Here is a 25,425-nt window from a genome sequence, read left to right on the forward strand (position 1 = left end):
AGTCTAACATGCAGCCAACTCAGGTTCGATCCCCTGCACCCCATAGGATCCCTGGAGCTTGCAGGAATGAGCTCCGGGCAGAGATGGGAGAAAACCCTCGCATCACGCATCACGGGGTGTGTCCCAAACCAAAAAACAAACAAAAACAGACATTTGGCTTCAAGAAAGCCATGTACCTAGGAGTCACATGGCACACAATATTCCAGTCCACCCAAGATCCTGATCTAAAAAAACGAACCACCAATGGCAAAGTAGAGAAGGTTTTATATACTGGAACATTGCTGAGTTCTCATTATCTGACGTGGGATGACAGAGCCATATGGCAATTATTTCAGGTGGCCTATTCATTTCTTGTACAAGCCTGATGGATGCTTTCACACTCAGAATGAAGGTCACTGCTCCAAATTTGGAAACAGACTCAAAATCTTTCTTATACAGCTCAAGAGTATTCTTTTACCCAGATCACTGTCCTCATTTCCTTTGGCACTGAAAAGTGTTTATTACTATAAAGTAAGACTAAAATTGATGTGCTTGGATGATTCTATATGCCAATGTTCCATTAGATTAATTTTAGGGACCATGTCATTTTCTCTTTCTCTAGAAAACGAAGCATTTTTTTTCTTAAAAAAATGAAGACAATTAAAAAAATAATAATAATAAAAATATTAACACTATAGCACTGTTGTCCCTTTGTTCATCGATTTGCTCAAGCGGGCACCAGTAACGTCTCCATTGTGAGACATGTTGTTACTGTCTTTGGCATATCAAATATGCCATGGGTAACTTGCTAGGCTCTGCCGTGAAGGCGAAATACTGCGGTAGCTTTGAGAGAGGTGGAGGAATTGAACCCGGGTGGGCCACGTGCAAGGTAAACACCCTACCTTCTGTGCTATAGCTCCAGTCTAAAATATATTACTGCACAGTTATCTTTTACATTTTGTTTTAATTATTAGATTTTTTAAAAAAGATTAAGCTTTAAAGTTGTGTTCTAATTTTATTAATCAAACATTACATACTAATGGGAAATGTCCAAAATATCAGCATACTTTCTCATAAAATGTTCATCAAGAACTCTTTATTCCCCTCCTTTACTCAAGTATTCATTCACCAAACAACAATCGTATTTACCCAAATCCATGGCTCATGCTTGTATGGAAGTTAGGGCTAGTTAGTGAAGGGCAGGCACTGAGGAAGAGTGGGTTGCTATACAGAGGCAAAGACACACTAGGTGATGAGAAATTATATGACTAGAGATAAGACTGAGGTGCTCTGTATTCCTCCTGACATAATTTGAAGCTCACTTTAAAAGGAAATTAAAACTGACAATGTTAAATATACCATAACTTATTTCCTTTCAAAACTGCCAGAGTCCCTGGGTACTCTGAATCCAACTTGAAAACTATCTAGAATAGCTACACTAGAAACTTCCTCCCCAAAGTCACAGGACATCATTCTTATGTCCTCATGTGCATATTGTTATCACTAACCCATCAAAGTGTGCAAAATTTTAACCAATTTAAAGGGAAAAGAAAATAAACAGAATTACCGGACTTAGAAGAGCCTTTCAAGACCTACCATGACAGTTTCTTCTCATTATGTTTTCATAATCTGAAACAAGACACATTCTTTGTATGGACAAATTTTATATAAGCATTTGCTACTTGATGCAGAAACAAAATCAAGACATTTTTGTTAGCTTTCAGTTACTCTAAATTCTCCATGGTTTAAATATCTATCTATCTATATGTGCAATATGTGTTTCTTTCACTTTTCATAGAAGCTGCCAAGATTCCAGTTGCCTTTTATTATTCTTACTGATTTGCTTCAGTTAGCATCTCAACTCATAGAATAAGGTATTCTTGGTTATTTCTCTTTTGGTTGATTCTGGCAAAGAGCATAAACAACAGCATGCCCAAAGGGAACCCAAGGATATGGCCAGATAGCTTTTTTCCCCCCATATCAGAACAGCTAGTCACAGCTGGTCAGCCTGTCTATGCCCCAAGTCTGGAACTATGAAACAGTGTGGTCCTTGGGAAAGGGAGGGAGTCCATCTTTTCTACCCAATTCTCTTTTCGTGGTTTCCATGAAGCATAAGCATTGAAAGAGCTGGATTAGCAGTTCTCTTCCCATCTCTCAAAGTAACTCCACATAAAAGCATTCAGGGTTCAAAACTTGGTTTCTATGTCGACGACTGAAGATTTGGAATGTGACTTCCTAGAGCTACTGTCACAAACTGTGGTTGATATGACAGACTATCCTTTGAAAGGATATAACCTGATTGAGAATTAGCATACGACCATGTAGAAAGAGGATTAATCTATTCCTAACATATGAGAGCCTTGATTGGTAAAGAAACTTTACATGGAAGGTTACAATCAAAGATATGAAACTGTCCCTCACTAAAAGTCTAGGTAGAGGGCTAAGAAGTCAAAACAGTAAGAATAGCAAGAAGCTTTCTCCAAGGGCAGAAAGATGAGCCAGAGGCCTTAGCAGGAAGCTCCCAGGGGCTCTGGTCTTTTGTCAAATATCCTTGTGGTGTCCAGCCATGAGCCGCAACAATGCAATGAGAGAGTAAGAGAAAAGAGGGCACAGAAAATAAGCGAATCTGACACATAGGCAATCATGAGAAGGGTGTGTCCTAAAGCTGAGGTCAAGAGGAAGAGAAAGGGAATTCCTGCCACAAGCCAGCAAAGGAAATCCCCTGGTTCGGATTGCCCTTCTCTCAGTCACAGACTAGAAAATTCATTAGTGACTTAACCCTCAAAGTTCTTGTCGTTCTGGCTTCTTGCAGTCAAGCTTTGTGTGGTTAAGCAAAAACGGGCTTAGGCTAGCAAATGTGCATTCCTTCTCAGATTTATCTTTAGCCTACAAAGATTCTCACTCAGGGTGCAGAAAACACGAGGTAATATCTACGGTAATTTCTTCCTGATGCCACTGTGAAGTTGCACTTCTGTCCTTCGCAGGTGGAGAGGCCCCGGGACGCTGGTGAATTTCTTAAATCCACAGGATAACCTCCATCATGCAGAATCATGCCCCAAGTGCCAATCACGCCCAAGAAGAAAAGCCCTTCAACTTTGTACTCATGCTGCCTGGTCTATTTTTTTTTTTTTTTTTTGGTGACATGTCATTGTGTCCCTGATGTGCTGGAGCGAGGAATTAATACAAAATCTTGCAGACAGCTTGGTTATTCAAAGGCCAGTTGCAAAGCTCACACACTCAGAGAACTCTACACACCAACAGTCTTCTCAGGATGATAATGCATGGCCTTAGTTCCTTTAACTGAAGAAACCAAACCAAGAGGGCTAAAGATGGGGGGGCCGGCAGAGTTTGGAGAGACAGCTTGAACTTGGTCTCACCTGGTTCCAACTTACTTTTCTAAAGCAGGGTGGGGAGCAAGGTGCTGGGTGAAGGTAAGCCCTGCCACCAATGTCAGACTGCTCCAAAGCATTTTTAGAAATAACTATATTCCTCGAGGGGCATCCAGTAAGAGCCCAGCAACGCCAGCTAATTTCTGAAATGCTCACCTTTCCCTAGTGTTAAAGCTAAAGCTACCCTCACCTCCAGGAACAGTCCTGTGGCAGAATTTGTGGCAGAAATGAAAACAGGGCAAACACCGGGGGCAAGGGATGTTGCCTCTTTCTGCCCTTCTCTTCCCCTAACAAAAATGGCATAGTCGGGGGCTGGAGTGATAGCTCAGCAGGTAGGGCGTTTGCCTTGCACGCGGCTGATCCGGGTTCGATCCCCAGCATCCCATATGGTCTCCTGAGCTCCGCCAGGGGTAATTCCTGAGTGCAGAGCCAGGAGTGACCCCTGTGCATCGCCGGGTGTGACCCAAAAAAGAAAAAAAATGGCATAGTCGACTTCATCAACTATGAAGTCTATGCCTAGGAATCTATGACTAAGAATCATTTCCCATCTCCCTTGCAAGTGTTCACAGCCCTGATGGTTTTCTCTCTTTTTCTCTTTTTAGTTTTGTGGCCTCCTCCAGCATTGCGTAGGGATTACTCCTGACTGCACACTCAAGGAACACTCCTGGCAGTGCTCAGGGATTTATTATTATTGCCGTTATTAAAAGAGATGGACACAACCTCCTTTGATTCACATTAGAGTGTGGGCTGCCTGGGATTGAGCCCGGCCTGACGACAGGCCAATGCAAGCGCCCTCCTGACATGGTACCATCACCTGGGCCCCATGATGGTTTTCTTACCAGATGGCAAAGAGAAGAGGGAAGCTTCCAGAAAGCAGTGGACAGATCCTGCGAAACTCTCCTCACTGGGGGCTCCATGAAAGGGGGCATCGGCTAGGAACCTGGCAGCCAAATCAGGCTGGCGATGAAGCCGTCCCCCAAGAGAAAACATTTTGAACAAAGGCAAACAAATGGCCCTGAGCTGGCTGGAGCAAGTCTCCACTTAGCTCCAGGCTGTGTGAGAAATGAAGCCGGAACAAAATCCAGGAACCATCCCCAGGAGTGCGCAGCAGGGACAGGACTAATCATTCCACCCAGGCCCGCTCTGTCACAGCCTCCTGCACAGATAGTCATCACCTCCGGAGCACCCTCTGCTCATTAGGAAGAACAGCAGGGCACAGGGTGGCTCTCACTATGTCTTTGTCAGCAAAAACAAAGGCCGAGAAAGGGAGGAAGGGGTGGCAGCCACGAGATGATTTTTAGGAGCCTTTGGTTGTCCCAGGTAAATACTTGGCGTATTTCTATCCACTTGGGAGAGATCCGCAGAGGTTCCAGGGAGTGTTCAGCTGTCCAGAAGGATGAACTGAGAGTTCATTGACTCACTGTTCCAACAGGACGGCAACTGCTTCCCCGTGTCTACAACCCCGGGACTTTCCTCCTGTGTCTCGGCCTGCTCAGGGTCAAGTTCAGAGCAACGCTCCAGCCCCACGCGGCTAGGAAAGTCAAAAGTCAGATTGATCGTCCTCCAGATTTAAAGAAAGCTGCAAAGGAAAGTATGGAAAAAATATACCAGGAGATGGGTCGGTGGGATGGATCCATTTTTCCTTCCTCTCAACATTCTTATAAACTCCCGGGGCTGTTTCCACAGCTGAAATGCCAGGATTTTTAACATGGGTTTGTAATACATTTCTGATTCAATTTGTTTGCTGAGCTGATTTGGAGCGGGGGTGCGGGGTGGGGGACTTTTTTGTTTTAATTTTTTTTTCTTTCAAGGAAGCGCTGGTACTTTTTAAACCATCTGTCATCTGCCTGTGAGAAGACTTGACAGCCATTGTCTTGTTATTTTTTGTACCATGCCAGGGAGAGGGAAACCAATGGCGGGGAGTCCCATCCCCTCCTTCACTAAGATACAGTCGGGGTTATAAATAGAAGTCTCCCCAGTTCCGGGTTCTGTTCCTCTTTAATATCCAGACTTCTCCCCAGGCCACCCCACCCCCACCCCCGCACAGAGAAAGAGATGAAAACAATCTCCTTTGACTCACATCCCTGCCAGTGAGGGCCTTGAAGATGTTCAGTAATTCGGTGATGAAACAAACAAACAAAAAGACAGATGCAAGTTGCTGACTTCCCCCTCGCTGCAAATAACCAACATGCCTGATGGGCTGCAAAAATCAATAGCAGTAACGATTGCCTTTTTTGGATTGGCCCGGGCAGTCAGCTGGAGAGGGGGTTCTGCTAAGCCCAGGCACACTGCCTGCACCTAGCTCGGCCAGCACACTTTGCAACAGAGAAGCGTGAGTAATTTACTTATTAAAGAGATAACTGTAAAGGCTGATACAAACAGACAAGCGTAAATCCTTCAACGCACAGACCAAACGCTTAGTGTGGCAACCATAAATGAAAAAAAAAAAAAAAAAAGGAAGGCGCTTGAGGTTCTGTTATTCAACTTCCAAAACTCAAGATTTCTCTTTCCAGCCTTAAAAAGATGACAGATCCACATGCATTTTAAAATAACGCTGCAAGGAGGAGGGAGAGGTCTGATTTAGACGGGCTCCCCATTTACACTGAACCCACAGTGGAAGTTGAGAGAAAGCCTCAGTGATTTGTCCATACTAACTTGGTCTTCTGTATACAGATACAGGGTGCACTGAGGGAATGCCTTGATTTCCATTGGCTTTGATTGCATTTTAGGTTACCCAAGTGAGCACAAATCGAACTCATAATTATCCAAACAATCTTTCCTAGAATCGTTTTCCCGATGTTCCCCACAAATGAAGTGGTAATGGTGAATTTTTGAAAGACTGGGAGCAGGGGACATCTTGTAGACCTCAATTTTCCATTTTTAAGTCTTTATTTAACTACCACCAACCAAGAAATATAAGCAAAAGAAAATAGAGGGGAGCAGTGTAAAATGTTGGTAAAAAGCAAATCCTGAGTTAACAAGCAGATCCGAAAAAATATTCTGTCACTGGCCATCAAATGCTGTCTGTCAACGTGAAAAAAAAAATAATCCAAATAAAGAGGGAATTCAAAGAGTTCTTCTACAAGACGCTATTGTATGGCTCCTAGGTCTGGGTCATTCACAGCTCCCGGAAATAGCTGCCTGTTCGCCAAATGCTCTTATTTTGTGCGTTCTCACCAGCTTTCAGAACTTGTGCAAATTGTTTTCCAAGCACCATCCGGCCATAATGACCAGGTTACTACTGATAATTATGCTTGCCCGTCTATAGGTTTGTCAGCTCAAGAAATCCACAGATAGCCTCATAATGAGCAGAAATCGGCTCTGGCACAGCTGCGGGAACCACAACACATTAGAAAAACAACCCTCTTTGCAATAACCAGTTCTGGGCATCACTCATTAAAAAAGGCTAGTTTCCTGTTTTTCTCAAAAACTTCAGAGTGTGGGTATTGCTATTTTTTACCCCACCCACACCTTTTCTCTGTAATTGTTGAAGATTTGGTGCTTGTAAACACCTGATCATGGGCATTTTTTTTAAAAAATACATTATTGCCCCAGGTTAAATTTAAGTCACATTTGTACTTTGCAAACCCTGGACACCCCCACACAAAAGCCTGAAGGAAAAGGAGCTGAGGGCACTGGGGGGGGGGGCAGGAAAGTGCCCAGGGAGAGAGGGAGTTTGCAACACCCACAGCTGCACAACTGGGCCCGGGATCCGGGCTGGAACAAAGGTGCTCCAAACTGGCTCAACTTCGAGGAGGAAATCTGGTGGATGTCACCTGGCAGCCCCCTTAAGTGCCCGGCCCTAGGCATCAGCCCATTTATACTAAACTATTCCTCTTCCTGACTTTGAAGTGCGAATCCCTTTTTTCCCAAAGGGAGTTCTAACTGTACATGCAGAGCTCATGGCATGGCTGTTCCTTCTGCCTGACCCCATCACACACACACACACACACACACACACACACACACACTGGGTCCCTCTTGCTCCAGACCTTACTCTCTCTCTCTCTCTCTCTCTCTCTCTCTCTCTCTCTCTATATATATATATATATATATATATATATATATATATATATATATATATATATACCACACACACACACACATACATGCACAGCACAGCACATGTACTGGAAAAGAAGATAACTATCTGTCTCCGACTCAAAGAGAGAAGCTTCTCAGGGGAGACAATACTGTTTTATTCCCGGCATCTTGAAAAGTTCCTGGGAAATAGCCAGTGATTGATTAACATTAACATGCCTCTATGGAAACACTCCTCCACCATAGCACAGCTGTTTATGCCTGCTTTTCTTATGGAACCTGTAATCAACAGTGAACTCAGCACCTAGTAATTGCTCAATAAATTTTGCTAGACATTGTTAAATGAATCACTCATAATTGCCTTCTGTGGGGCAGGTACTATGCAGACTCTGTAGAAATAAAGAAAAAAGCAAAGCCCAGATTTCTATCCATAAGTGTCTTTTACACTAGTCAAATTTTTCGGTCACTACAAGATAAGTATTTGAAGTTTCGCAGTCAACAGGATATGATTTGTCTTAACGCATTTGAACTTAATGCTTGGGCCCAGGGATGGTTCAATGGTGAAAGCCTTGAAAGTGAGGTCATAAGTCTAGCCCAGGGCTTCCTGCATACAGAGAACACAGACCCAGCGGCCCTTCTGTGGGGGCCCCCTGGTACACAACACAGTATGTGAACTCTGATGTGAATCCAGGTGTGTACTAGCACTACAACTAAAGTGTTTGAACCCTGGCGTGCACCACACTACAAATAGAGCACTGCACTCAGGGGTACGCCCCCAGCAAAACTGGTATATGAGCACTGCAGCAAACCCTGGCAAGTATCACAAGCAGAATGTGTGCAAGTAGAAACTGTGGCCGTGGAGAGCACCAGGGGCCCAGTGTCTGAGCATGCTGTCCCCCCCTGTACCCCTGCACATCATGACAACAATAACAACAACAACAAAAGCTTAATCCACATAAATCTGTCAAAACAAAGACCTGAGAGTCTTTAAAGGAAGTCAAAAATGAAATGTTTATTACTATCCTGCTAAACAAGAAGCTGAGGTAATATCCTTAGAAAGTCACTGAAAGGGAAGGATTCTAACCAAAATCAAAATCTTCCTTTGGGCGAAACTACACAATAGGTCAAGTATAAACACGTTCTTCCCACTTCTAAGTTCTTAAAAATTCAACAGACTTAATATCCTCTCAGAGCTAAGGTTTGCGGGCACAGTGAAAGGAATAAGAAAATCTCCAGGACATTCTACTATATTTAAATAAACATGTGTTGGTTTGATGGGATTCCCACTCATGTGAGGAGCCACCAAGGAAATGGAAATTTGAATGAGTTCCCGATAGTAGAGAAACTTAACTGGTTGCCCCTGTTAGCTATTTCAAGAATTTTAAAAGATGACTTATATATATACTCGTAAGGTATTGCCCACTTGTCATCACTTGCCCGCCAGGCCTTATTCCTAACAAATATTGCAACTTTTCCCAGTAATAAGTAGTCATTTTTAAAAAATAAAGAACATTCTCTGTAACTTCTATAAGCTTCATTTATCTATCACGAAAAATTAAAAACAAAAAAGTTAAGCCAATCATCCTTTCACCAAGTAACTGGATTGATGTCAAGGAAGTTAAAAATTCATTTATGACATGCATACACCAGATAGCTGAGAAACACCACAGAACCACACACCAACAAGAGCCAATGAAGGCAACACAAAGAACATATTCAATTGCTGAAGTACATTTACAAAGGAAAATGGTGGTTGGGGCAACAAAAGCTCTTTGCTTCTATACATTTGGAAATCAACAAGATCATTGTTGTACTTTACTATGGCGGAGCAGTGAAGTCTTTCCCTATTCATTGACAGATCAGTGACAATGGACATTCTAATATTAATACTCATGGCTGATCTGTATAAAGCTGTATAAAGCAATTTCTTATGGAAAACTAGCACAAGTTTCAGATGCCTAAATTACAGTTCTTCTATATGGAAAACGTGTTTTGTGTCATAGAAACGGTCAGTCTAACTCAATAATAGCACTTAATGAATTCTGAGCAATGAACTTTGAGCAACATGACCAGTGCAAAAGATTTCTGATTTTTGCAGCTTAGCTGAATAAAGTAGAATACCACCATATAAATGACAAAGATTTTTAGGAGGCACAGACAATACACACTTTGTAGTCAGGCTGATGCTAAAAAAAATGTATTGTATTCAAAATATACAAGCTCTGTTTTGGCTTTTTCCAACTTGTCAAGGAAAAACATCAAATAATCATGGTTTTCACAATAGCTTGCTTCTAGCCTTATCTAGCCATGCTTTCACATATTTTGAGAACTTCCTCTGTAGCAAACAGTAGGGCAGATGTTAGGATTTTATAAGAAATAGGCTACAATTCTTTCTATGGACAATTTCACATTCAAGGAACTATGGGCAAGTCCCTAAACATATTACAAGCAAAAATATTTGTTTCAATCGCATTCTTATTGTTTTATGTAGCTTTTGTTCCAGTATGGAGAAATGTTCTGAGTAAATACCATATTTAAAAGGCTTACATGTGTCTGCAACTTTTTAATCAAACCTGCACAACTAACTTTGGCCTCTGCCACTGGAAAAACCACCCAGTGAGCTGTCAGACTAGTGAAAAGACCGCAGGCTTCCTTTCTTTCTTCTCTGCACCCAGAGTGAAGATTTGTACCCTCCATCTGCCCTTGGGTTCTTCGTGCTGGAGCCAGAAAGGGCCTTGAGTGGTTCCTCCTTCCCCACCCTACTCTAGTTTATAGCAGTGTCAGCCCTCAACAGCCTAAAGATCCCCTTAACCAAGATGTCCGAGAGTAGCCTGAAAATCAAGAGTGGAAGAGACACTTAACACTCAGGATGTATTTTTCCCTGAGAAATTCTCTCCCAGACATACAGCGCCTTAACTATCACTAATTCAAATATGTCACAGATCGACCCAGCTTCTGTGACTCAGCAGAGGAAAATAACTAGTCTTGAAGTGGACCGTTGATAAGTCAATAGGTACAAAGAGCACAAAGAGACTGGAATCTTTGCATATGACACTTGTTTACCCAATGATCCTCCAAGTATCTAAAAACTTATAGGTATATATTTGTTTTACATGCTTCAGTTAAATGCCTTTACTGTTAAGTTATCTACTGCCTTTCTTTTTTTAATAAATTCCCTCTTTGTAGACTACATCCTGTAATTCAACATGCACCCTGAAACAGATCAAATACAAGGATAGGAAAATTCATTACACCTGTCACGCACATGGATGATACTTGATCATGTCCATTCAGTATTCTTCTTTCCCTGATGACTCCAAAAGCAGAATACAGCTCAATTCCAATGAAAATGCAATTACCTCCCAAAGGTGATTCTTACCTCTTACCTCATAAAATATATATGTATATATATATATATGTGTGTGTGTGTGTGTGTGTGTGTGTGTGTACTAGAAGTTAGAAGTGAAAAATAGATACTCCAAAAATAGTTTCCTCTAACTTCCTTACTCCAACAAGAGTTTTATTACTGTCTTTTTTTTTTTGGAGGTTTTCAGTCCCCTATGAGAAAATTAGTAGCATGACAATCACTGCTGAACTAAGGAAACAAACCTCTGAATGATTCTATGCATTTAATATGCTATAATTTTGATAACTCAATATAAAATTTGGGTTGCAACAAATAACCTATGAATTCTAAATTTTGTTTTCTATTGTATTTGTCTGTCCATCCATGCCCTTTCTCACTGTGCTACCAATTACCATTTGGAGAAGGAAGATGTGTGTCTGTTTTACTAGCTTTTCATGTATTTTTCTAAGAAACAGTACCAACCCAGGGTTGATTGGAAAAGGAGAGAGCAGTTCCTGCATCTAGGCGCAAAGACAGGATCACAATTAATTTAGAGCAATATAAGTGACCAACGAAGAACTTTCAACCGCCAAGAGAGGGGCTGGAGCGATAGCACAGTGGGTAGGCCATTTGCCTTGCCCGAGGCGGACCCATCCTCCACCCCTCTCGGAGAGCCCGGCAAGCTACCGAGAGTATCTCGACCGCACAACAGAGCGGTCGTAATCAATATGCCAAAAACAGTAACAACAAGTCTCACAATGAAGACATTACTGGTGCCCGCTCGAGCAAATCGATGAGCAACAGGATGACAGTGACAGTGATGACAGTGATTGTATTTGCATTTCTTAGCTAGAATATAGTGCGTGTACATTAATACTATCAAAAGCATCACAAGAAAATACTGAAAAACATTAAACATACCAACTTTAGGGGTTGGAAAAATAGGTCCTTGCACGCAACTGACCCAGGTTCAATCCCTGGCACCCCAGATGCTTCCTTAAGTTCTCTAAGGAATGATCCTAAGCATCAAACCAGGAGTATGCCCTGACACACCACCAAGTGTGGCCTAAGGAAAAAAATTAATTAATTGAAAACCCCAACCTCATTAAAATTTGTTTGAAAAACAATAGCATTATGCTGCTAACAAATTAGAGATTCCCAAGTATCTAAGGGAGAGTGGGAAAATGCAAAAATTCTCAGGAACTAGTGCTCCCATTAGTTTTCTCCTTTACTTGGTTTATAATTCTTGCATAATTAATACAGTGATATTTATTAAATGCCTGAGAACCCACCACCTCTCCTCTCTTGCAACTTAATTAGTGATTGACTTCGGGCATACTATAAATTATAATGACAATTTAATTGCTCCTTTAATGTGCACCTTTGAAAGATTTATCAAGAGGAATAGAAAAACCAAAGTACACTGGAAAGGGGCAGAGCAAATGAAATGAAGCCCAATCCAGGATGACTACAGAAACAGAATTTCCTATGAGGTAGTATTGAACCAAAAGGAGACTCCGATTCTTCGGCAAACAAGGGCCCTACTGCCTGTCAATAGGTTAGGAACAATATGGGCTTCTTAACAGAACTCTCATGCTTGTACTATGCCAGTTATGTATCTGTGACTTCCCATTAGATGTCCTCTGGCAGTAAAAACACAAACCTTGGTTCAAATCCTTCCTTTGCCATTGGTCAGCTGTGATGTTGACAATGTTACCTTCTCAAAATCTCTTTTCCCCTCATATATAAAATAAAGATCAACTTTGCAAGGCTGCAATAAAACTTAAATAGAATGCATGTGGGGAAAGAGTTACACTCTTACTGCTCCTTGAATATAGGCAACTATTTATTTTCTTTGTGTTTCAGTTTTCTCATCAATAAAAATGGCAATAACAACAGTAATTTCCTCAAAAGCTTGTGGAAGAACTAAGTTAAAGCCCATGGTCCACAGAAAATCCTCGGTAAACGTTGGCTGTTAATGAATCACTGAGCATCACTATTGCACCCCGCCCTTCCCGCCCCAGACCCTACTGACACAGATATTCCCAGCAACAAGCAGTTCTTGGATCTCTCTTTCTACTGTGAAGCTTTCCTTTAGAACTCAGGAAGAACTAATTCCTTGATTATCCCTTTATCCTATGCTATGGATTCATGATGAAAAACCCACCCTTAAGATTACAGAACACAAATATTTAGTCTGAGAGACTCTCTTCAGAAGGCACCAACAGCCTTATGAATTGGTGAATGCTCTCACAGAAAATTGTGGACCATCTAAAAAGCAATAAGCATTGTGATGTTAATGAAAACAAAGAGAATTATTGGAAAGATGGGATATAAACAAGATATATGAAAGAGCTGATATATTTACAGTATGTATAAAGCTGTACAGAAGGCTCTCTTTTTATCTATAAGTGAAGTCTTTTTCTTATGTGATTTGCTTTCATTTTTCCTTAATATGGTTAAAGGGCCAGAATATGTAGTCCAAAATGGCCAATTATCCCTTTACAATTACAAAGGAATAATCCTTGAACAGTCTAAATATTTTTAAAATAAGATAAAAATCAAGCTTCAATTTTTTAATGGGGGTGCTTAATTCTCTTACAAACCCTCAGCCAGCTGAAATAGGTGAGAAGTGAGATGAGAGCCAGTGGATGATAAAGAATCTCGGCAAGGAGGTTATTGCTCCAGCCCTTCCGCCAGACTCTGATATGTATTGTCTGAGTATTCCTCTAAGCAATTAGATAGGTTCCTGAGTGCAAAATTCATCTTAATTGAAATATCTCATTCAGAAAGCATCACTACCTACTAATATGAGAAACTAATAAACAAAAATAGTACCCTTTTAGGAGTATGTATTTTCATTTGTTATGTTGTTTTAAACTCTACATACCACTAAGACCAAGTTTGAAATTAACTTCTGCATGCAAAAATCATGCAGAACAAAACCAACAGATACAACATGTCAGTAAGAATCTCTTATTATACAAGTCAGGCAATTACATACACCATGCCCATTTTTATTATCTTTCTGCGGTATTTATCACTATGGCATCCAATCTCCTGTACATCTGGTCAAAAATAAAGAAAAAGTCTGGTTTAAATTGCCTGTGACATGCCAGTTGTTATCTTCCCAGATTGATTGCAACAGATTTTGATACACAGAACCTGAACACACCATCTCCAATTCTTCCTCCACCCACTTTCATGACTGCTTTGGCCAGCAACAGCTGCAGCTGATATATTACTCTACTTGATTAAGAACACAGCATAAATAGAAAGATTAGGTGGCATAGAGCTGTGAATATTGGACATAACTCATAAAGTTTTCCTGAGCTGGTCAGGAAAAGAAAAAAAAAACACAAAAAAAACATGTGACTAAAGAGTCTCTACGTGCCATCAGTCACTCAGAAAACCTGGGAACAGGTAGATGGCTGAGTAATGGATACATTTAGAGCAAAGCGTGAGCATGGAAGAGTTAACAGGCACCCTAGCGGTTTTAAGGTCATAAAAATTCCAATAGGATCCTGTGTGAAATTCTTGAAATTAGGGGCTAGAATAGGTCATTTTGTTTTTTGTCTATGTACTGAGTTTTCAAAATCATTTCCAAGAGCCTCAGCGTCCATCCATCAGGGAATAACTCAAACTTCATGTCTTACATATTACCATCTATACCTCTAATCTGGCATAGATTAGCCAAACAAAGGAAACAGGACTATAATCTTAGAACTAGAAAGACATCACACTGCAAGACTGCTGTGTCAGTAATTTCCGTTTTCAAGGGTTACACAATGCTAAAACAATGGTTCCCCTACTGAGCTATAGTTCACTTAACCTCACAGAGCAGCTGATGATTGATGAAGGGTCAAGAGGGTAGCAGACTTTGGGTGCACAACACTTCAATCCTTTATCAAATATGGCAAGAGGCCATGTCCTACGATAACGGAACAAATACTTCCTTTGCCATACAGTAAATTCCTTCCTCTGATTGGCTAAAGCTTCGAACCATAGTTCACAGGAATAAAAATATGTTTTATCATTAGCAAAACACATTTTAAAAAGCGGTCACTTAATGCCTGGGCCAAGTGAAATGTCTGTATCCCCGTGATAGTTAATAATCGGGAATATACACACACATATATGTATGAATGTAATTCTATCTGTAAAATCCATTGAACTTCCCGTTCTGTGCATGAGGAACAAGATCATTCTAATCGGAGGAATATTTAATAGATCTCAAACCGGTCTATTATTTCCTTGTATTTCAATTTTTTTTTAAAGAAAAACCACTTTGTTTACATAGCCATTGTTAAACATAATTCAGAACCAAGGGAATATATCTACTTTGAAAGAAAATAAGTAGGTACAGTATTACTAAAAATGTTCAGAATTCTTACTAATTTTATGTATTTCAGTAAAAAAAATTAATCAGATTGTGGAAAAAACTTATTTTTTAACAATTTCTAAATACACTTTAATAATAAAGTTATTTTAAATAATTGCTAAACAATTTTTAATAATTGACTATAAAATGTCATACTTTCTCCATATTGATGTGGACTATAAACATTTAAAATTACAGTGTAATACAGATTTCAGTGTTATCAAATATAAATGCAAAATTGAATATAAATTTAAATTTGAATATAAACTTAGTTACTTTTGTTTTGGGGGTCACACCCAGCTGTTTTTAGGTAAGGTTATTCCTCTCTCCACTCAGTGATCACCCTGATGGTGCTCAGGGGACCATTTGTGTGCTGGGTGTCAAGGTCAGGTCAGCTGCACAGAGGCAAGTGCTCTCTACCTGCTGTCCTATCACTCTAGCCTCTGAAACATTTGAATGCTCAAGTGTGACTATGTCACTGTCACTGTCATCCCATTACTCATCGATTTGCTCGAGCAGGCACCAGTAATGTCTCCATTGTAAGACTTGTTGTCACTGTTTTTGGCATATCAAATACATCATGGGTAGCTTGCCAGGCTCTGCCATGTGGGCAGGATACTCTCAGTAGCTTGCCAAGCTCTCCAAGAGGAGCAAAGGAATCGAACCCGGGTCAGCAGCGTATAAGGCAAACACCCCACCCATTGTGCTATGGCACCAGCCCAAAACATCTGAATATAAATTCAAAATTCTAGTACATTAGTTTTCAACCAGGGAGAATTTTTATAACCTCAGGGACATTTGGAAATGTTGGCAGATATTTTTGATGGTCGAGACTAAGAATGGCAGACAATGCTGCTATCTACTAATTAATGGCTGGGATGCCTTGAAGCATCCTACCAAGCACAAAATAGCCAACAGTGAATGCTTGAGAAATCCTGGCCGCAATGTTGCTAAAGAAATTTAAAATAAAAACAGGGCAAAAAAAAAACCCTGCCATTGTTTCCTATGTCTTCTCTGAAAAACCAAATGCAGACAGATTTTTAGAGTAATGCTTATTCAAAATTTTAGTGCATAAAAATGTATTCATTTCACAAACACTGTACCAACTATACACCACAAATTTCTTATTTAAAATAGGAGACTCATAAAAGTTAAGCATAATATTATTAAGTATAATACTGAAATCACACAATCTTGCCTTTTCAAAATGTATGAAACAATTCCAATAACTACAGCTTTGGTATTTTTCGCATTCTCAAGTACTACATTGAATTTTCTCGGATAAGTTGGGTTTTTGGACCTCTCTGTGGGATTTAGCCCTGACATAAATATAACCATTTTTCCAGAGCTGAGGAGGACCATACACCAAAGAAAATGACCACACACGCACAGGAGATCCACTTCCCTGACATCCTGGCACTACCCTGGTCCACTATACTGTGTGCCAGTCGCTTGGTATCTCTTGGGCACTGTTCCCAGTTCTCATGTCTGCAAGATCAGTATTATTATGGAGTTGTCACTGTCCCTGTCATCCCCGTTGTTCATCAATTTGCTCGAGCGGGCACCAGTAAAGTCTCCATTGTGAGACTTGTTGTTACTATTTTTAGCATATTGAACATGACACGGGTAACTTGCCAGGCTCTGCCATGCGGGCGGGATACTCTCAATAGCTTGCTGGGCTCTCCGGTAGGGGCAGAGGAATCGAACCCGGGTAGGCCAAGTGCAAGGCAAACGCCCTACTCGCTGTGCTATCGCTCCAGTATTACAGAGTTAAATGAGAGAGAATTTTACAAACTGGAAAGCAGCATGAAACAGATGAGTTTGTTTTGTTGTAGGTACCAAAGTGCCTCACCTGTGTGATTGCCCATTTCTTCCTTTGAGTTTCTCTAAGCACCCAACCCTCCTCCTTTCTCCTCTTCCAGGAGATCTATCATCCTATGCAACCAAATTCCACCAAATAGAACCGAAATCAGAAGTGATGAATAGGGGATATTTCATCCCACCAGCATGGCATTCTACTTCCTCTTCTATTTGATTTTCTTTTTAAACCTGAAGTGCTTTGAATGCATTATTTCATATAATTTCTATAATCATCCCCCACCAATGTAATCATAATATATATTTTACAGTTTAGATCACTGAGGCACAGAAAGATTTAAAACATGCCTAATTACACACAGCTGAAAATGAGGGACCAGGACAACATGGCAACTCCAAAACCCAAACTCTTAATCATCACCAGGAACAGTCTTTTCACTTAAGGTTATCTTGAACATCAAAAGGCAGTTTCCATAAAGCTAGCCTTACTATGTGTAGATGATCAAACAATGCACTGTTGCTACACACTATAAATATGTGGAACCCTTTCTCTTCATAAATATCCCAATCCCCTCCATCAGCAGGGCTGGAAAAACCAACACTTTGCCTGAGACAGGGTCCCATGAGAAAACCACATTTTCCTTCAGCTTAAGAAAGTAGATTCTAGCTAAGTCAGTCACAATCCTCTCTGACATTGGGGAATTAATTGCTGGTATCTTGGGTGGGAAACGCCACACACTGAAAACAGTAAGGATGATAATAATCATGCATGCTTTCAGGATTACACCTCCGTGTACATTATCTCATCAGGTGTAGATCATCCAGCCATGAAGAGAAGAGATTTCCAAGTATTAGAATGGAAAAGGCAAATGAAGCATTGGGTTAATCAAAAACAGAACTAGTGTTCAAAATTTTCAAGCTTCTTATTTGCTCTGCAATTAAAAACACAGTTTTTGAGCTGCTATATGCCAGAAAAGAATACAATACGTTACTCTTTTTTTATTTTTATTTTTTGCTTTTTGGGTCACACCTGGCAATGTACAAAGGTTACTCCTGGCTCATGCACTCAGAAATTACTCCTGGCGGTGCTCAGGGGACCATAAGGGATGCTGGGAATCGAACCCGGGTCAGCCGCATGCAAGGCAAAGGACGCAAATGTGCTATCTTTCCAGCCCTGAACACGTTATCTTTTGATTTCAAAATAATATTGAAAATTCTTATTGTTTTTAAGGACAATGGTAAGGCAAACAAAAACCTTATGAAAAATATTCTACCTACACTTTTAGATTCCAAATAAAGCCCCCAAATGCAAAATTCACCTTGTGGCCCAACTTAATAAAGTAGGTTCAAAAATTAAATTCATATAATAATATATCAAATATGCAGTATTTGAATATTATATATTTAATATGCAAATTATGCATGTAAATATGTAACTTTGCATTCATCTGCTAGTTAGTTGGTAGGTCCCACTTTTATCTATTATTTCCTTTTTATCTATTATTATTTAATCATAACTACCCCTTGAAAGAAGCTACAAATGATAAATCTGTCTCTCCCTAGACCTAATATAGAAACTACTGAATTAAGACATTGAGTAGTTAATTAATGAAAACTGGTGAACAGCCTACTACTATTACAAAATAAATGGTCTTAAAAGTACATTGTTGAAAAGATAGAGACACGTTTACAATGAATTCAGCGGAAAAGCAACTTTGAGCAAAAGTGAAAGGAAGACTTAATGGCACTGCAACAAAAATGCTCCTTTTGAATTTGACAGTTCCCAGGCATTCAGGCTCAGAGTAACACATGGGAGCCAGCCGCTAAAACTACTGTGGTATCTTCTGAATCACTGCCATTACTCGAGAAAACCCCAGGAAGTGGTTTGATTGAGTAGCTGGACCAGTGCGTAGGGATCAGCTGATGACTCTTACACATACACACAAACCCTAATAATGGAGACATTGTGAAACCAGGAATAACCTTCCCTTATCTCCAGTCGTTTAGGAAATCATTTCTAACCCTGTGAGTGTATAACTTGGGAACAAGTCAAACGGTTAATTATTCACCAGAAGTTTAGTAATGAATCTGTCTTAGACCAAGTACTGTGGGGCCTCAATAACAGGAGGATGTCCGACGTCTGGAACAATGAGTCTTTGGAACGACAAGCCGCAATCTTTCCTGAATGATTCTGGCCCACAAGAACACAGCCTAAGGACACGCAGCTGCTGGCGAAAATGAATCAAAGTGGAGGGTGAGTCCATCAAACCTTTCCAACTCAGTTTGCTTTCAAATATAAAGTGATGGCTTCTGTGCCAGCTAATGGTTGGTAAACATGGCAGCAGTTACCAGGTGAAAACCCAGCACCTGTGAGTCTAGGGGCTGGCAAGACAATGAGCTCACCTGGAAGAAAATCATAGAATGTCACCGAGTCAACACTCACCGAAAGAGCAGTCAAGGGGTGAGAGAGAGTGAAGTGGGTAGGGTTTTTGCCTTGCACGCATCTCACCCAGGTTTGATCCACCCCCCTAAAACACAGACACACACACACAGACACACACACACACACACAGACACACACTCACACACACACACACACACACACGCATGCATACACCCGTGTGGTCCCCTGAATCCACTTCGAATGATCCCTTGAGCACAGAGCCAGGAGTAAGTCTGAGCCCAGTTGGGTGTGGCCCAGAAACAAACAAAACAAAAAACAACAATCAGAAAGCCAGTATTCACATCCTAAAAATCAGAGAAAAACAGTTCAAGGCATAAGACCAAACCAGAACTAAGGAGATACTGAGATTTACTTAAAAAGAAGTTTAAGAAAATATATATTTATATGATTTAAATATTCACCCTTTTCCTACAATTAAAGTCAGACACTGACAAATTGGGCAGCTGGATAAAGATTTTACAAAGTTTAGTTTCTTATCAAACTGGGGAGCTGGATAAAGATTTTATGAAGTTTAGTTTGCATTTTTTTCTTTTTTTTAATAGTTTTTCTTACCAGTTCATAAATTTCCCACTTGCCTCAAACTTCCCACCTTTTATTGACTGAGCCCCCACTTGAATGCACTGCTAATGTCCCTGGTGTCCCTAGCCCCAGTCTCTATGATCTAACTTTTCTACCGCCAATATTAACAATGGCCCCCTAACAGAGAAAAATTGCAAAGCAATCCTATGGTATTACATAGCAATCCTTTTTATAGATACCATCCACCTTAGGCCCCTGGTGAGGCTATGGCATATACAGAGAATATAATCCAACTTGTTTAAACCTCAACTGATACCCAACAAGTATCAGTTCTCCCATGGGGGGGAAAAAAAACACTTGGATTACTACTTTTTGGGAAATCTATTGCTATCTAGTGGGAGAGAAGAGGAGTTAAGAAAATACACACACACACACACACACAAAATAGCAATTTACGTTAAATCCAAACAAGGCATTAATAAAGGCAGATTTTTTTTCTCTATCATCCAGAAAAATATAGATGCCTTAAAAACAAACTAATTATGAAAAACAGCAAATTTTGTCATAGACTGAGAAGAAAAAAAATCTAATATTATTACAGAACTCACCAAGAACTAAAATTCACTGTGATTATCATGGGTCACTACATTGCCTTATGTTATTAAAGAAAACTGTACTACTGAGACACTTGGCTGAATTATTTGAAATCAGCTCGTCCATGAGTAAAATATAGGGTTACTCTTTATTTTGAGCATACACTTCCCAGTCACTGCAAATTAAGAAATATTTATCACTTGCAAATACTGAAAGAAGGAAGATCAGATAGCATTAGATTTACAGATTAAGTAAACAAACCAACCTGTGGTTCTCCTTGGCAGGAGATCTTCCTACCCTACCTTTCTACAGGTTTGTAAAAAGAATATGTAAAGTGTTCCCTAGTTTCTGAATTAGTGTACCAATAACTCTTCTGCTCATATGAGGTGTGATTAACATCCTTCCTAAAGGCCGGATTCAGGGTCCAATGAATGGCTATTGAAAAAAAAAATTGTCCCATTCCCTGAGCCGTTACTATGACTTCTGCTTGGAAAGGGAGGACATACTGTACTTAAATTTCCCCTCAGCCATTTGCTATTAAAAGAACCAAGCTGTTCTGAAGATAAGCAGGAAGAGGATATTCAAAATGTGTAGGCGGGATATTTTCATAGAGCTCTAAATTCCAAATACCTGAACAAACCAAGCCAAAGTAGAGTCTTGACTCAAGCTTCGGTCTGAGTTAAAATTATAAACCATGCCCATTTATTTTACTTTTCAAATATCTGAATACAGAGTTTTTAAAACTCTAAGTATAATAGTAACTTACCAAATCTTTTTTAAATACCAAAAAAAAAAATTTAAATCTTTTCATAGGATTGTTTACAATGTTTACAAAGTACTACATCATCTTAAGTCTAAATTTCATTTTCTGATTATGTTCTGTCTCCAGTCCAGACATAACAAACATACACCTACTTGGTAACTTAAAACAGAATATCTCTTTTCTCAGCAAACAGAAACCAATAAAATGGCCCAAACATTCTTAAGCGTTCTGAAATCAAGGTTTTGGGAAAACATTATGCCCGTAATATTGAATTATAAAGCATGACCTGAGTGTGTCATATAGTACTAGGTCTCTAACAGCTGCCTTGGGAAGTTAAAAGCAGTTAAACTTGGGGCTGGAGCAATAGCACAGCGGGTAGGGCCTTTGCCTTGCACGCAGTCGACCCGGGTTTGATTCCCAGCATCCCATATGGTCCCCTGAGCACTGCCAGGAGTAATTCCTGAGTGCATGAGCCAGGAGTAACCCCTGTGCATCGCCGGGTGTGACCCAAAAAGCAAAAAAAATAAAATAAAAGCAGTTAAACTAGAAATCAGAGCCCCATGCTTAAAAGCTGACACTCTACTTGGACAAACAATGCTCACCAACATAAACTGTTCCCCAAAGAGGAGTACACATTTCTCGGGAGAAGAAGGAAATCTTCAAGGAATTCCTTAAGGAATTTAAGGAAGCTTGCACAGTAGGGAAAGAAAGTCACCTGGGAAGGAAGAGAGTAAGCAAAGGCCTAAGACATGAATAAACACAGTCCATTTCGGGGACACCATGGAGGTCAAGTAGGGGGCTGAAAATGATAAGCATCAAAGCTGTCTGGGTAAAAGAAGTTCATAGGTCACCTGTCCTAACACCTATGATTTCCTGATAAAACTAAGCTCAAAATAGTGAGTCAACAGACACTTGGAAGAACCTGCTGTCTCCTCTTAACTCTTACAGGCACACAGGAAGCCTGGAGCCGAACAATAAAGTGAGAAAAAAGTGTGTGTGTATGTGGGTGTGTGTGTGTGTGGTGTGTGGTGTGTGTGTGTGTGTGTGTGTGTGTGTGTGTGTGTGTGTTCAGCTTCTGGCAAATTCAATGAAGAAAACGATGTGATAAAAGGTAAACTGACCTGTGAGGAAGGAAACTCCTCATCTAGGGTGACTGATGACCTAGCCACAGAAGTGCCGTTTAAGATTAGACATGAATAACGGTGTCTGCAAAGGCCATGACAGAGCCAACCCGGCAGGCTGAAGGTGCAGAATGAAGGTCTGTGTGACTCTAGCTGAATGGGGAGGTGGGAGGGAACGGCGCTAAGGAAGGAAAAGGCTCGCAAGCCGTGGTGACTCATTTAGATTTTATTAGAAGCACTGAAAAATCTATTGGTGAATTTTTAGCAAGAAAATGCATTAGATAATTAATATTAAGTAGGAAACTCTGGGGAGTGTTGAGTCTGGGAAGCCAGTTGAAAGCTTTCGCAGCAGACCAGGCCAGATGCAGATAAGGCGAGAAGGCTCATTCAACATGTACTTGGAAGACAAAGCAAACACCTTAAAAGACTTAGGTGAGACCAGGGGAGAGATGTGAAAGCAAGAATGAATTCTGAGCTTGGGCCCCGAGCAATGGGGACCCTGGGTATTCTGCTTACCTAAGTGGAAAGGCTGTACATAAGGGGGGAGGTGGCAGGGGGCAGGGAACTCTCCTTTGGCACTTAATTTTGATATATTCCCAGGGCTGGAGCGGTAGCACAGCAGGTAGGGCGTTTGCCTCGCACGCAGCCGACCTGGGTTTGATTCCTCCATCTGAGCCTGGCAAGCTCCCCGTGGCGTATTAGATATGCCAAAAACAGTAACAAGTCTCACAATGGAGACATTACTGGTGCCTGCTCGAGCAAACCAATGATCAACGGATGACAGTAATACAAAGATATTCCCAGGACAGCCAAGTGCAGATATTAAAGAAGTATTTGGTTTTGCTTTGTTTTGTTTGGGGCCACACCCAGCGATTACTCAGGAATCACCCTGGCAGTACTCAGGGAATCATATGTGATGCTGGGGATTGAACCCAGGTCAGTGGCATGCAAGGCAAATGACTCACCCACTGTTACTATTTCTCTGTCCCCTAAATAAGTGTTTTAGTTGAGAACTTAGAAGAAGATCCATTTCTTTTTTTTTCTTTTTGGGTCACACCCAGCCATGTACAGGGGTTACTCCTGGCTCTGCATTCAGGAATTACTCCTGGCAGTGCTCCAGGGACCATATAGGATGCTGGGAATCGAATCCAGGCAGGCTGCATTAAGGCAAACGCCCTACCTGCTGTACTATCATTCTAGCTTCGAAGATCCATTTCTATGATTGAAACTTCCCAAATTGTTAGCATACAGATATTTAAAGTGAGGGGTAATATCCCCTATATTTTAGATAAGAAAGTTAAAGAACTTGGGGACAGAGCTCTAGGACCTACAACACTTAGGGAAAAGCAAACAAAGGGTAAAAAGGCAGGTAGGAGGGAGGCATGCCTCCCAAGTGAAGTATTATGGAAACCAGAGAGAATCAGCGTTGCACTAAGCAAGGCATGGTGGTGAACGGCTCTGAACACTGTTCAAAGTTGAAAATAGAAGGTGGAAGAAAACTACTGGCTGTGGCAAGAGTTCTCGATGGGAAGGAACTTCAAGATAGCAGAGTTATAGACATCTGAAATGTAGATGCACTGTGATGTTTCCAGCCCCCGCAACATAAAAGTGGGTCCTGAATTCAACTTCCTGTGCTACTGTCCTACTTTACGCTGCCTCTAGTGTACTTTAAATAAGAATCTTGATCTGGAGAAAGGGGGAGCAGAAAGAAAGTTCTTGTAAGGTTGAATTCATGTGATGGAGATAAACCAGGCCGTACTATGCTGAGTGATGAAAATCTCCCTGAGTGGAGGCAAGCAAGTGGGTGAGCCAGCCACGGAGCCGTTCTAAAGAGACCACAACGCCATGGTCGGGAAGCTACAATGACTTTACCCTGAAGCCACTGACACCCAAAGTCACTCAACAATGTGAGAGCAAATATTATGGTGGTAACCAATAAAGGTGAGCATTCAGATGACTTGCTGATAGAATGCACCAACGTGACATTCTTTTTTAAAAGACTGTTACCTACAAAAACATCGACTTTCCAAATTTTTGTTGTCTCCTTTTGTTATGATACCACCGAGTAGGTTGTTTTTATCATGGTTAATATTTGAATAAAATATAAGTTCATCTTCCTAACTACCTTTTTCTCTATTGAGCAGCCCAGCATGTTTAGTAACAAGCCCAGAGTACATATTTTTTGTGTGTACTTTGCAAGAGTGCTGTGTTGCCTCTGGGCAAAGGATTTTTTAATTCTTTTTTTCTTTTTGGGTCATACCCGGTGATGCACAGGAGTTAACTCCTGGCTTTGCTCGGGGGAACCATATGGGATGCTGGGAATCGAACCCGGGTCAGCCGTGTATAAGGCAAACACCCTACCCACTGTACTATCACTCCAGCCCATATATATATTTGGTTTCAGTCATACAATGTTCCATACCATCCCTCCACCAGTGTATATTTCCCACCACCAATGTCCCCAGCTTCCCTCCCACCAACCCCCCACCCTGCCTGCTTCTATGCCTCTATTGGCAGGTACTTTCCTTCTCTGTCTCTGTCTCTGTCTCTGTCTGTCTGTCTGTCTGTCACTCTCTCTGTCTCTCTCTGTCACTCTCTCTGTCTCTCTCTGTCACTCTCTCTGTCTCTCTCTGTCTCTGTCTCTCTCTGTCTCTCTCTCTCTCTCTCTCTCTCTCTCTCTCTCTCTCTCTCTCTCTCACTCTCTCCCCCGCCTTTTGGGCATTATGATTTGCAATCCATATACAGAGAGGCCATCCTGTTGTCCAACTATTTTTAAGGAAGAACATCCTCTTTATTGAATTTGATTAGCTGGCTAGCAAGTTAGAACTAAGGCCCTCTGATATACGGTCACAATAGAAATCAGTATTTCCAATAAGTACACAAATAATTTGAAGTAAATAAATAAGCAAATAACAGATGCTGACATTAGCAAGGATGGAGCCCAGAGGCAACACAGCACTCTTGCAATCTATTGTTTACCCAATCTTCAAGCTTCTGTTTCCTTCACCAA

The 25,425-nt window shown here is 40.8% G+C and overlaps 1 protein-coding gene across 4 annotated transcripts in view; it reads right to left on the minus strand.

Moving 5' to 3' along the window:
* HIVEP2 (HIVEP zinc finger 2) overlaps nucleotides 1–25,425 on the minus strand; it is a 201,946-nt gene that overhangs the window by 105,749 nt on the left and 70,772 nt on the right. The window lies entirely within an intron of this gene.

This window comes from Sorex araneus, chromosome 4, assembly GCF_027595985.1.
Source record: "Sorex araneus isolate mSorAra2 chromosome 4, mSorAra2.pri, whole genome shotgun sequence".
Taxonomy (NCBI): Eukaryota; Metazoa; Chordata; class Mammalia; order Eulipotyphla; family Soricidae; genus Sorex; species Sorex araneus.